Source organism: Pimephales promelas, chromosome 2 (assembly GCF_988280905.1).
Source record: "Pimephales promelas chromosome 2, fPimPro1.hap1.1, whole genome shotgun sequence".
NCBI lineage: Eukaryota > Metazoa > Chordata > Actinopteri > Cypriniformes > Leuciscidae > Pimephales > Pimephales promelas.
In genome coordinates this window covers 40,791,198-40,801,639 of record NC_142770.1, presented here as the reverse complement: position 1 = coordinate 40,801,639, position 10,442 = coordinate 40,791,198, and the positions used below count along the sequence as shown (strand labels likewise).

General features: G+C 42.0%; 2 pseudogenes; one reads left to right on the top strand and one right to left on the bottom strand.

Moving 5' to 3' along the window:
* The first annotated feature begins 2,057 nt into the window (after nucleotides 1-2,057).
* LOC148997403 (uncharacterized) lies at nucleotides 2,058-4,322 on the top strand (annotated as a pseudogene).
* A 2,068-nt stretch (nucleotides 4,323-6,390) lies between these two features.
* LOC148997402 (U2 spliceosomal RNA) lies at nucleotides 6,391-6,560 on the bottom strand (annotated as a pseudogene).
* Nucleotides 6,561-10,442: the final 3,882 nt, after the last annotated feature.

The window sequence follows — 10,442 nt, the reverse complement described above, 5'->3', positions numbered from 1 at the left end:
GATAGCACAACTTTACATCGTCAATGCCTTTAGAAGGCACAGCAGAAATTTTAAGTCGATCTGACTAAATCCCTAGGAGGAGTTCGTTAAAGTACGGAGTCTGTAAATCGTCCAAAAATGGCCGCAAAATTCAAAATGGCGGACCTCCTGTCGAGTTTAGGGTATGGGTTCTTGAGGCTTTTTTGTGCGTCTTGACATGATACACGTCCCCACCAAATTTCGTGCATGTAGGTTGAACGTGGACGAGGGGCTAATTTTTTCCAATTTTCTAGGTGGCGCTAGCGTGCCATTTTGCCCCGCCCATCTGCGAAACCCACAAAATACGAAATTTTTCACCAGTCCTGACATGCGTGCCAAATTTGGTGAGTTTTTGAGCATGTTGCGGCCCCGAAAATGGCACTTACTTTGCAGAAAAAAGAAAAAAAAAAAAATAACCCTAACAGTTTCAATAGGGTCCTCGCACTGTTAGTGCTCGGGCCCTAATAACCCTAACAGTTTCAATAGGGTCCTCGCACTGTTAGTGCTCGGGCCCTAATAACCCTAACAGTTTCAATAGGGTCCTCGCACTGTTAGTGCTCGGGCCCTAATTACAGCTGTAATTACATGCTGGTATTTTTAAAATATAAGTACAATGTAAAAACATGTATGTACACAATAAGTCCATTGTATTAAATTATTAATTTCAATGTAAGTACATAGTACTTAAAGCCACTTAATATAAAGTGGGACCCTATATTTTTCTAGCGGAAGGAATGTTTTTATTGATTAAACTACATTAAAAAGTTGCACTAATACATTGTTTTTTATTGTAATATTGTGTGGCAACCGTTTTATAAAAGCAATAAGGTACTCGAGGCAAGTGCTGTATCGTGAATAAGTAACGGCTGAAGGGGTTACTCCGCTTCGCGTCGTGCCTAACAACGCCCTTCAGCCATTACTTATTCACGATACAGCACAGCCTCTCGTACCTTATTGCTTACATATACCCCCCCCCCCAATTCATTAGTTTATATAATTAAGTAGGCCTACTTTTTTTATAATTACACATTTTCTACAAAATAATTAAAACAGTTGTATGTTAAGAATTTAAACTAATATAACTTCAAAACATACAAGCAAGTAACAAATAATAAAGAGGAGCATAGAAACATATAACAAGCAACAAACAAAAAGTGCTTTCACGAGCCTATAGATTATCTGAACGTTTTCTATTCAAGAACTGTGAGGGAATTTTCTTCATCTTTAGCCTGTTATTTTTTTACTATGACAACATATACTGTGGGAGATCTATTAAGCTGCATTCACGCATGCATCTCTTTTGAAATATAATAAGTAATTTGGTTTGTCCTGTCTGTTTAATCCCTTAAGACATAACTGGCTGTGTTTCCGTTAATTTGGCACACATTAAACCACGGAGACGCACAGCTGCATGCACGAGCAGTCTACACAAACAAAGCACGCGTGAGGATTTAAAATTGAAAGCAGTCTTCCGTTAGTGAGGTTGATATTTTAAATATATAAGTCCACTGCATTCCAAACCACATAAATGATGACTCCGTAGAGCATTCGTAAGGAAAATACACCGACGGGCGAGACCGCACACTTCAAGTGTAACATCAAACAAAGTGTGCGTCTCTCAAAGCACGTGCAATGAAGCCTGTGAATGTCCTCGTAATTCGCTTCAATCTTTCCGAACTTTATGAAAGATTATTTTACGGAAGGTTCGAGTGGTGTATGTAGGCCTACAGTAGCCTATGTGAGGAATTGGAAGCAAGCAGAATACGGGGTGTTTCTAAAGCAAACTCAGCGTCATCGCACATCTGGTTAAAAACTAGGCTCAGAATCGATTCTGAAATTCTCAGAATCGATCCAGAATCGGAACTATTGGCGGCTCCACGATATGCGTTACTTCCTCATTCCTAAGTTCCTGTGTCGGTCTATGGGAGTGTTGTAACTCTCTTTCTCCATGGCTCTGGTGTAGCCCACTGTAAAGGCTACTAGAAGAACTGTTGGTGAAATCAGCCACATTAATACCAGCTTTAACAAACTATATGATTTGCAATTGCACTCTATAGTTTGTCATTTCCAAACCCCTGTATTCATAACTAAAAACTAAAATGCTTTTTATTTCTTTTTTTTCTCCTTTTTTTAGAGAAATAATGGAGTATTCAGAGAGAACTAAAAGGAGGAAAATATCAGCAAAAGTGGAGGAACATTTGCGTCTCCTTGAAAATGAGTCTATGATTGATGATTTGGTGGCACATGAATCTGATAAAGAATGCCCACTGGATGATTTGTTAGAGCATACTGAAAGTGAAGATTCCACAGACACTTTCTACGATGCTTGTGATCAGAACTGTTTTGAGTCAAGCGATTTAGAGGAAGATTTTTTCTCAGATTCTTTTTATGATTTTAACCTTTCCTCATTCGATGATTTGGATTCTGAAAACTGGATGCCAGGTGATATGCCTGGGTGTGATAGTGACAGTGATTTGCATGAGATGAATGTTTTGACATGGAAGAAGACAATAATAATGATTCGCTTGGGCTTGCAGAGTGGGCTGCAGAATTTAACATACCACAAACAGCGCTGTCTGCACTTCTTAAAATCCTACGGAGGAAGGGCCTTGATATCCCAATGGATGGCAGAACTCTTATGCTACGTTCACACCGGACGCGAATCGCGCGTCAAATTTGCGCCTGACGCGTCTAGTTTGACGCTTGACCACTTTGTGTTAATTCGCGTGTCAAGAGCGAAACTGGCGTGCGTAAAAACAAAAGTTTGAAGCGAAATTTACGCACGTCAGAATCGAAATCCGCCATTGTTTTTATGTCGACCGAGCATTCATCAAGAGTTACCGCTCTGTATTTACTCTGGAGAGCAGAACAGCGGCGTGGGGATCATCGTCGCCGTATATTTGTGTCCACCGGACCCTTCGGAGCCGAACCGTTTGACGAGTTTCACCATTTGCTCACTCCAGGAGCTGCGCTGGATGACGGCCGCTGTCAGCGGTACTTCCGCCTGTCCCGCGCCCAGTTTGATGACCTGTTGTCCCGGATCACCCTCGCCCTCATCCATCTAATCTAGCTGTCATTTATTTTTGTTTTGATGATAAATAGAGCCAACCTTCAAAAGTTATTAACCTGTCCTGTGATTTTTTTTCTCTCTCTCACGTCCAGACACGAACTTATGCACATATGTTGATTGTTTTTACAACATAATACTATTTCATATAATCTAGATATGGAATGAATAACATTCAATACAAAATGATATGTCTCGTATATAGAAATAATGTTTTAAGTGATAAAACATTTGCTTTGTTGTGCATAATCCCACCATGCATTTAGTCATATTAACAAAATAATTTATTGAAGCATCCAGACACTTCACCTCGTGAGCAAGCAGCTAGGCTCCTGATTGGTTAACGCGGCGCGAATTCACGCCAAAGTTCAGATTTTTCAACTCGGGCGGCAGACACGAATTCGCGTCAAACGCGTGAATGCACAAATGGCACTAACTGAATCATTCGCGTGTAATTCTAGTGACCAGTTTTGTGTTAGATTATATGCACCTTGTGTGTTTGGGGGCAATGCGCAAGTTAATATTTCTTTGGCTAAAGGGGCCACTAAAATGCAGGCAATCTATGAAGTTTTTTGTTGTAATGTCAGCATTTATGGTTTCTATCAGGCAATATTTACCTAGCAATTTTGCAAGGAAACCACAATCCTTGTTCGAATTCAGCACATGGAAAGCTACAGAGCTGCGTCAATTTTTACTTTACACTGGTCCTGTTGTTCTCCTCAATAATATACCCACTATAATGTACAGAAACTTTTTACTTCTATCGGTATCTATGAGAATTCTTCTGAGTCCTGCCTTATGTTCTTCTGACAATTGTGACTATGCTGAGGAGATTTTGAAACTCTTTGTAAAAGACTTTGCTGCAATTTATGGCAATGAACTTGTCAGCTATAACATACATTCCTTGATCCACCTAGCTCAAGATGCACATAAATTCGGCCCGTTGGATAGTGTTTCAGCTTTTCCCTTTGAGACATTTTTAGGTAAACTGAAAAAACTTGTCCGTCGGCCTCAAAACCCTGTCCAACAACTCGTCAGGCGAATCCACGAGAAGCAAAAAGTGGAAAGCCAAAAGACCACATCAGTTTTCAGCCCACTCAAACAGCTCCACTTTTCTGGACCAATGATTAATTCAGTTGCAACATGGGAACAATACAGGCGTTACAATGAGAAGCACGTTCAGATAATTAACACGGGTGGAGAGCACTCAACAATCATGATTAAAACGTGTATATGAAGAGTTCAGATGCAAAAGCCTCTAAATGCCATTTGAAATTTTCTTCAAGAATGTTAATTTTTATCAAGCTTGTATATTTAAGTTCAGTAATTTCACTTAAATGGTAATGTAGATTACCTATGAATTGCCATTTAAGTGAAATTACTGAATTTAAATATACAAGCTTGATAAAAATGATTATTCTGGTTCTCTTACACTCTTGATCTCTTACACCTTACCTCCTTCCGGAATCTCCTTGGACCCTCTCGTCATCTTCTGAAGCTTTTTAAAGTTATCAGTTTTTCGTTACGTTTACTTTTGCGAATAGCCAGTTAAAGTTCGTAAGTGTGTCTTCTGCAACAAGTAGACAACATCCCGCACGAACTCTCTACGCTTTGATCTCCCGCGAAACACACCCACGTGGGGAGAACAAAGAAATCCGGCTCCCGCCTCCCGGACAACCGCACGCTTCCAGCATACAAAGGTCTAAAAAGCAATTTGTTCCATCAAATTTGAGACTCAAGATATAATCCTGTGGTTGTCTCTGAAGGTTTAAAGCTGTGCTAGTAACTGTAATTTTCTTTGTATTTCCATTTTCCCTTGTTCTTTTCTTAAGTTTCATTTTCATTTTGTGACATATATCGTGTGATTTTTGTAGTGTAACTTAGTCGTGTGCTTTTATTAAACTCATTTAGACATTATTTGCCATTGTTTGTATTAATCACATAACAAAGCCTCTTTAATATTAGATCCTAACGCTACAATCTGATTTTGTTGAATGCACAAAACATTGTCAGAAAATTAAGCTAAACAGATCAAGTGATTGATAGTTTTACAGATCCGCACACTGGCGCGCTGACTGAGAAAGCTGTGTAATCCTTTGTTGTGTTTAAAGATCAAACAGCCCCGATCTGTGGAAAATATATGCTCCAAATTAATCATAATTCGTTGTGTTTAATTTCGTCATATATACCTGAAGCAGACGTGGGTTGTGAAACACCCCTCGTTGGGTGATTTAATTTATGTGAGAAACTCGGTTTAACAAATATTCTGTAAATTGCTGATCCAGATCAGTATTTGGAATATTCTTCCCCTGAATTCAAATTGAGCTATAAACCCTAAGCCGAGATTCCTTACACTTACGTCTGCGGATGATCTCTTGTGGATATTGGTCGTTGAGTCCGTAATGAGTTCCTTTGAGCTGCCGTCCTTGTCGCTGAACCAGTACTTTTTGCTTGAAATGTTCAAATTTGGCGATGATGGGGCGAGAACGGGTGGAGTTGACGAGTTTCTGTCCTATACAGTGAACGTGATGGAAAGTGATGTGCTCTACAGTCTCTGGTGCAAGTTTGAGCTGGTTAACCAAGAAGTCCTTAACAGATTTTTTGGGGTCTTCGGTGGATGATTCGGGAATGCCGGAGAAGATTAGATTTTCTCTCATGCTGCGTGACTGTATATCCAGGATGGTTTCTTGCATGGCTTTGTTCTCGGCGATGACGGAGGTAAGTTGAGTGTTTACAGTGGAAAGTTTTGCAGCGAGTGTGTCCACGGAGCTTTTCAGTGATTTATTTTCTTCTGTGAGTGAATCGACTTGCTGTTGACTGTATTCCAGGCTATGACGGAGGTTTTGAAACTCTTTGTGCAGTACTTCGATTAGTGAGAGTCTAGAGTCCAGGTTAGTTAATCGCTCGTTGATTGAAAAAAGTATGTCGGAACAGCAGTTTGTTTTGATCGGGGTGGATGCTGGTGATGTTGGTGACGGCGGTGAATTGGTTGATACGGGAGAAGAATCCGAAGTGCGTGGTTTTTTGGCTTTGCGTGATCGCCCCATTGTAAACAGTCTGTTGAAGTGATGATCAATGTAATCCTCCAGTTGGTCCAGGTCTGAGATGAAATCCAGGTTTTGAGTTAGGTTTAAGGTGAGTGATGTTGTTACAGAAAAAACGAGAGAGAGAGAATGAAAAAATAAAAAGGTTTCTTATCTTTTTCTAGCAGCGGCGCGCTGCCATGTTGAATTTTCGCACCCAACGCACACACCCACTACGTCAGTACGTCATCACGCTCTATGGCCCCTTTATTGAACACTTTAGGAGGGTGCACCATTCCCAGAAGTACTGCGGTCAATGCGTGAAGTGGACGGAGCAAGGCCCTATTCCATCTCCCAGAACCAAAAATCTATTTAATATATGGTGCCCGAGTAGGGCACGTATCAGATATTAAACTGATAAGAACAGATTTTTTTTCTTTCGAAAAAGTTTTATTGTCACATTGTTTCATTCCATTCTTTCAGTATCCATTATTTTTCCTTTATAAATCACATTTTTGCACATATCTTAAAACAACAAAAAGGACATAATTAACAGTTAAAAAATCAGTTATGTGGATGTGTTGTGTAAAAGTCCATGTGTGTTGTGTGTTGTTTTAAAGGAAAGGTAAAATGGATTAAAATAAAATAGGAATACAGATATAAAACAATAAAACAATAAAATATGCCAAATAAACATCTCTTATACAGAATCGAGGGTGAGTCCCTAACAAGATTGTCCATTCACTCCAGGTCTCCAGAACAGGCCCCAGACTCCTCGCTTCCAGTGCCCAGCGGAGATCCCCTCTCCTCCGGCCCACTGTTCCCGTAACCAGAGTGGTGAGGGTGCATCTACGGGCGGCCAGGAACGGTGGCGGCCGGGACCTTCACCGTGTGACCCCGGCCCCCCCATCTGAATAACGACGTGCGGCCCACCCTGCAGCGTTGATGTTATTTTTTGCTCGCACGCGTGGAGGGGGACTGTAACACGTTTCCCCACCAGCAGGTTTCGGGTGGCCCATATGGCATCCTTTATATGGTTGAGGGTGAGCCAGAGCGAGGCAAACGTTGGTGGTGTCAACTCCTTCAAACCCTGACCCACCCCCAGGATGGCGAGCTTACAGTCCACCTGGGCCCGACCCGCCGGCAGGCACGGGAAAAACGGCAAATTGGGTGTCAATTTTGTCAAATTGGGTGTCAAATTTCATTTGACCTCCCCTCCACTGGATGGCATATATGTCATACTTCATCCCTGATTTAAAAAAACGTCATGCTTCTATATAAAATCTTCGAGCTAGAGCGCATTGAATCGGTGCGAACAAAAGCGGAGCAAGTGTGAGAGTGAGAAATTTTATCAGAGTAATATTGTCCAAGTCAGCGAGTATTTGTATTATATTATTATTATTGTATTTTTATAATTATTATTATTATAAATATTATCATTATATGACATCAATAAAGCTTACCTGAAATGATGTGTAGGGTCTTTTATTTGCGGACCTTGATTCTGAAGGGGAATATTTGCCTTCAGAAGATGACGGTGATTCTGAAAGTGAAACTACAGCACACCAAGCACAAACGGTGAATCCTTTGCCCAATATAGATGGTCCTTTGCCCGATGTCAGTGGTGGAAACAATGTTCTCGGGGTCGGAGTGTTAATCGTGAAGTTACCAGACGCGTTAGTGTTGTGGGGAATGAGGCGGGAGATTTTTACCGCGTTAGCCATGTAGCTTTGTCTTCTGACCGTGTGCGTCTCCGCAATCGCGGCGACAGTATTGTGGAGGAGACTTTGTCTAATGCCACTAAGTATGTTAGACGAGGTCGAAGTATTCGTAGGACAGTTAGGACTGTCGAAATGACAGTGACAGTAGTCCGAGCTGTGCACCCTCGGCGCGCGCTCGAGGCAGATCTGGCCATGCAGCTCGTAGCAGGAGCAGATGCGGTGTGACACGGGGCAGAGGGGCTATTATGCATAACGCCCTTTAGGCCGCCGGGTTAGGGCAGGGGTCCGTGGACGGCCTAAAGTGCGGTCGGTGGTAGGAGGTTAGCGGACCCGCGCGCGCCGCCCCCCAGGCGATTCTGCTCGAGGGGGAAATCCGTGGGGAAGCCCGCAGTCCGGGCCGCTGCCACCGGGGGGCGACCCGGCGGACGCGGGCGGCCTATCCGACGCGCGCGCCGGATAGGCCGCAGGCGGGCGGCCGCGGGGCGCGCCCGGCGTCCCCCTGACCGCCTTTCGGGGAAATTCCCTGACCGCGGCCACCGCCCACGGGGCGCCTACGCATCCCGCCCGCGACCTACTGTGGCCCCGAGGCCCCGCCCACCGCCCACGGACGGCCTATCCGTCCCCCTGACCCCCTACGCGACCGCGGATCGTCTATTAGTCCGCCGCCGACCCAGGGCCGCCGCCGACCCTGACACTACATATTGTGCCCACGTGCAACTTATTTGACTGGGTCCCTGTAGGCTGTCTGTGGACATTCCATTTTTAGGCTAATAACACACAATCAATGGCTGTACTGTACATCAGTGTGTTGTATTGCGACGCCTGTGTGCAGTGGACACCATATAAGCACTGTATTTGTGAAATATGACTTTTTAATGTATTGTCCACAAACAGCCTATAGGGACCCTGTCAATAAGCCATAGTTGGTATGTTCTGGTGAAATAGATGAGACAGTCATAGTTTGAAATTTTTTTTTTATTATTATTTATTATTTAAACATGATTGAACTGCTTTAATTAAGTATATTTATAAAATCACATGATTTAAACATAATTAAGTATATTTAGAAAATCACATGATTACAGAACACAGTTAAGAACAGTAAAAATAAAGGGAATGAACAGGACACAGAACAGAAAAAAATAAAATAATAACAATATAAAAATGTGGATAATATAAAACTATGACATCAAATATTTAAAATATATACAGTAGTAATTTAAACTATTTACAAATTAAACAATTGACTGAAGTCGACAGTCGTGAGGTCTGTGTCCCCTTGGCAAATGAAAAAAAGGAAAGGGGAAACAAAGAACAACAATTCATTAAACAAAATAATAACACAACAACAAAACTTGGTTCCGTGCATGTAAACTTATGACCTATTGCTTACCTTGTGGCCGTGAACAAAATTGTTCACGCTGTCTTTCCTGTTGTTCGATTTGTTTGAACAAATCGTCTAAGAACAATAAAAAAAACATTATTTTTGTATGTTTATATTTATATATTAATGTCCTATTCATGACAACACAGTACAAGTTTAAACAATTGTTCACCTGATACCTACCAAAAGCTTTCACCTCCTGCTCTGGCTCACTTGCCATCAGTAACTCTATAATGAAAAAAAAAAAAAGATATTAATGTATTGTTCTTGTAATAACAATATAGCATAATTACATGTTGATCACTTACCCAGGAAGGTAGGAGCAGTCTCCATTTCAAAATCTTCTACAATAGACACACACACACACACACACACACACACACAAGACTCAATAATTTGTTCAACATCTTGTAAAAAAAAAATGTCATATTCCCATTGCAAAAAAAAAAAAAATCATTCAAAACCTACCCAGCAGTTGGAGGCATTCAGGTGGAACAGCCACAGGCTCTGAACACCTGTGTGAACAGGGCTCTGTGGCTGCTCTCCTCCTTCAGAGCCATCCAGAGCTGACGAGATTGGAGGGTCAAGTTGTTGACTATCCCTCAATTCTTCCAGCTGTCTCTCTGCAACCTCCTTTTCCAGTCGTCTGGTCAACAACTTGATCCTCTTTCTCTGAAAAGAGAGTTTTATTCAAAACTATTATTATACTTACCGTCAGCTCTGCATGGCCCGATATAAAATGCCTCTCGACGTTTTCGTAAACCACCCCGCACTCTGGGCAGCCCAGGTTCCTCAAACTAATGCAGCCCCTCGCCAGTCGCAGCAGGATCCTCCTCTCCTCCCCGTTTACGATACCATGCTGCGACCGGAGGTGATGCCGCAGGTGACGAACCTGGGCCGGGCAGAGGGGGCAGGTCAGCAGCATCTTTAAAAAAAAAAAATAATGGCAACAAAGTCAGTTCACACAGGTCTATAACTTATTTGACTGGACCTCTTTAGGCTGTCCGTGGTCAATGCATTAATAGGTCATAATTACAGGTCATGGGTTTCACAACAGGTTATAACAGGTAAAAGATATATAAATGTTCTATTTTTTTTTTTATTTTAATTTAAAAAATAAAATACCTGTAACAATGGTTCCAGCCTGACCGTGGAAAGCCTATTCAGTTGTGGCTGGGATGATCCACTCCATTTACAGGCAAGTGTACATTAAATTACTTTAAATTGCA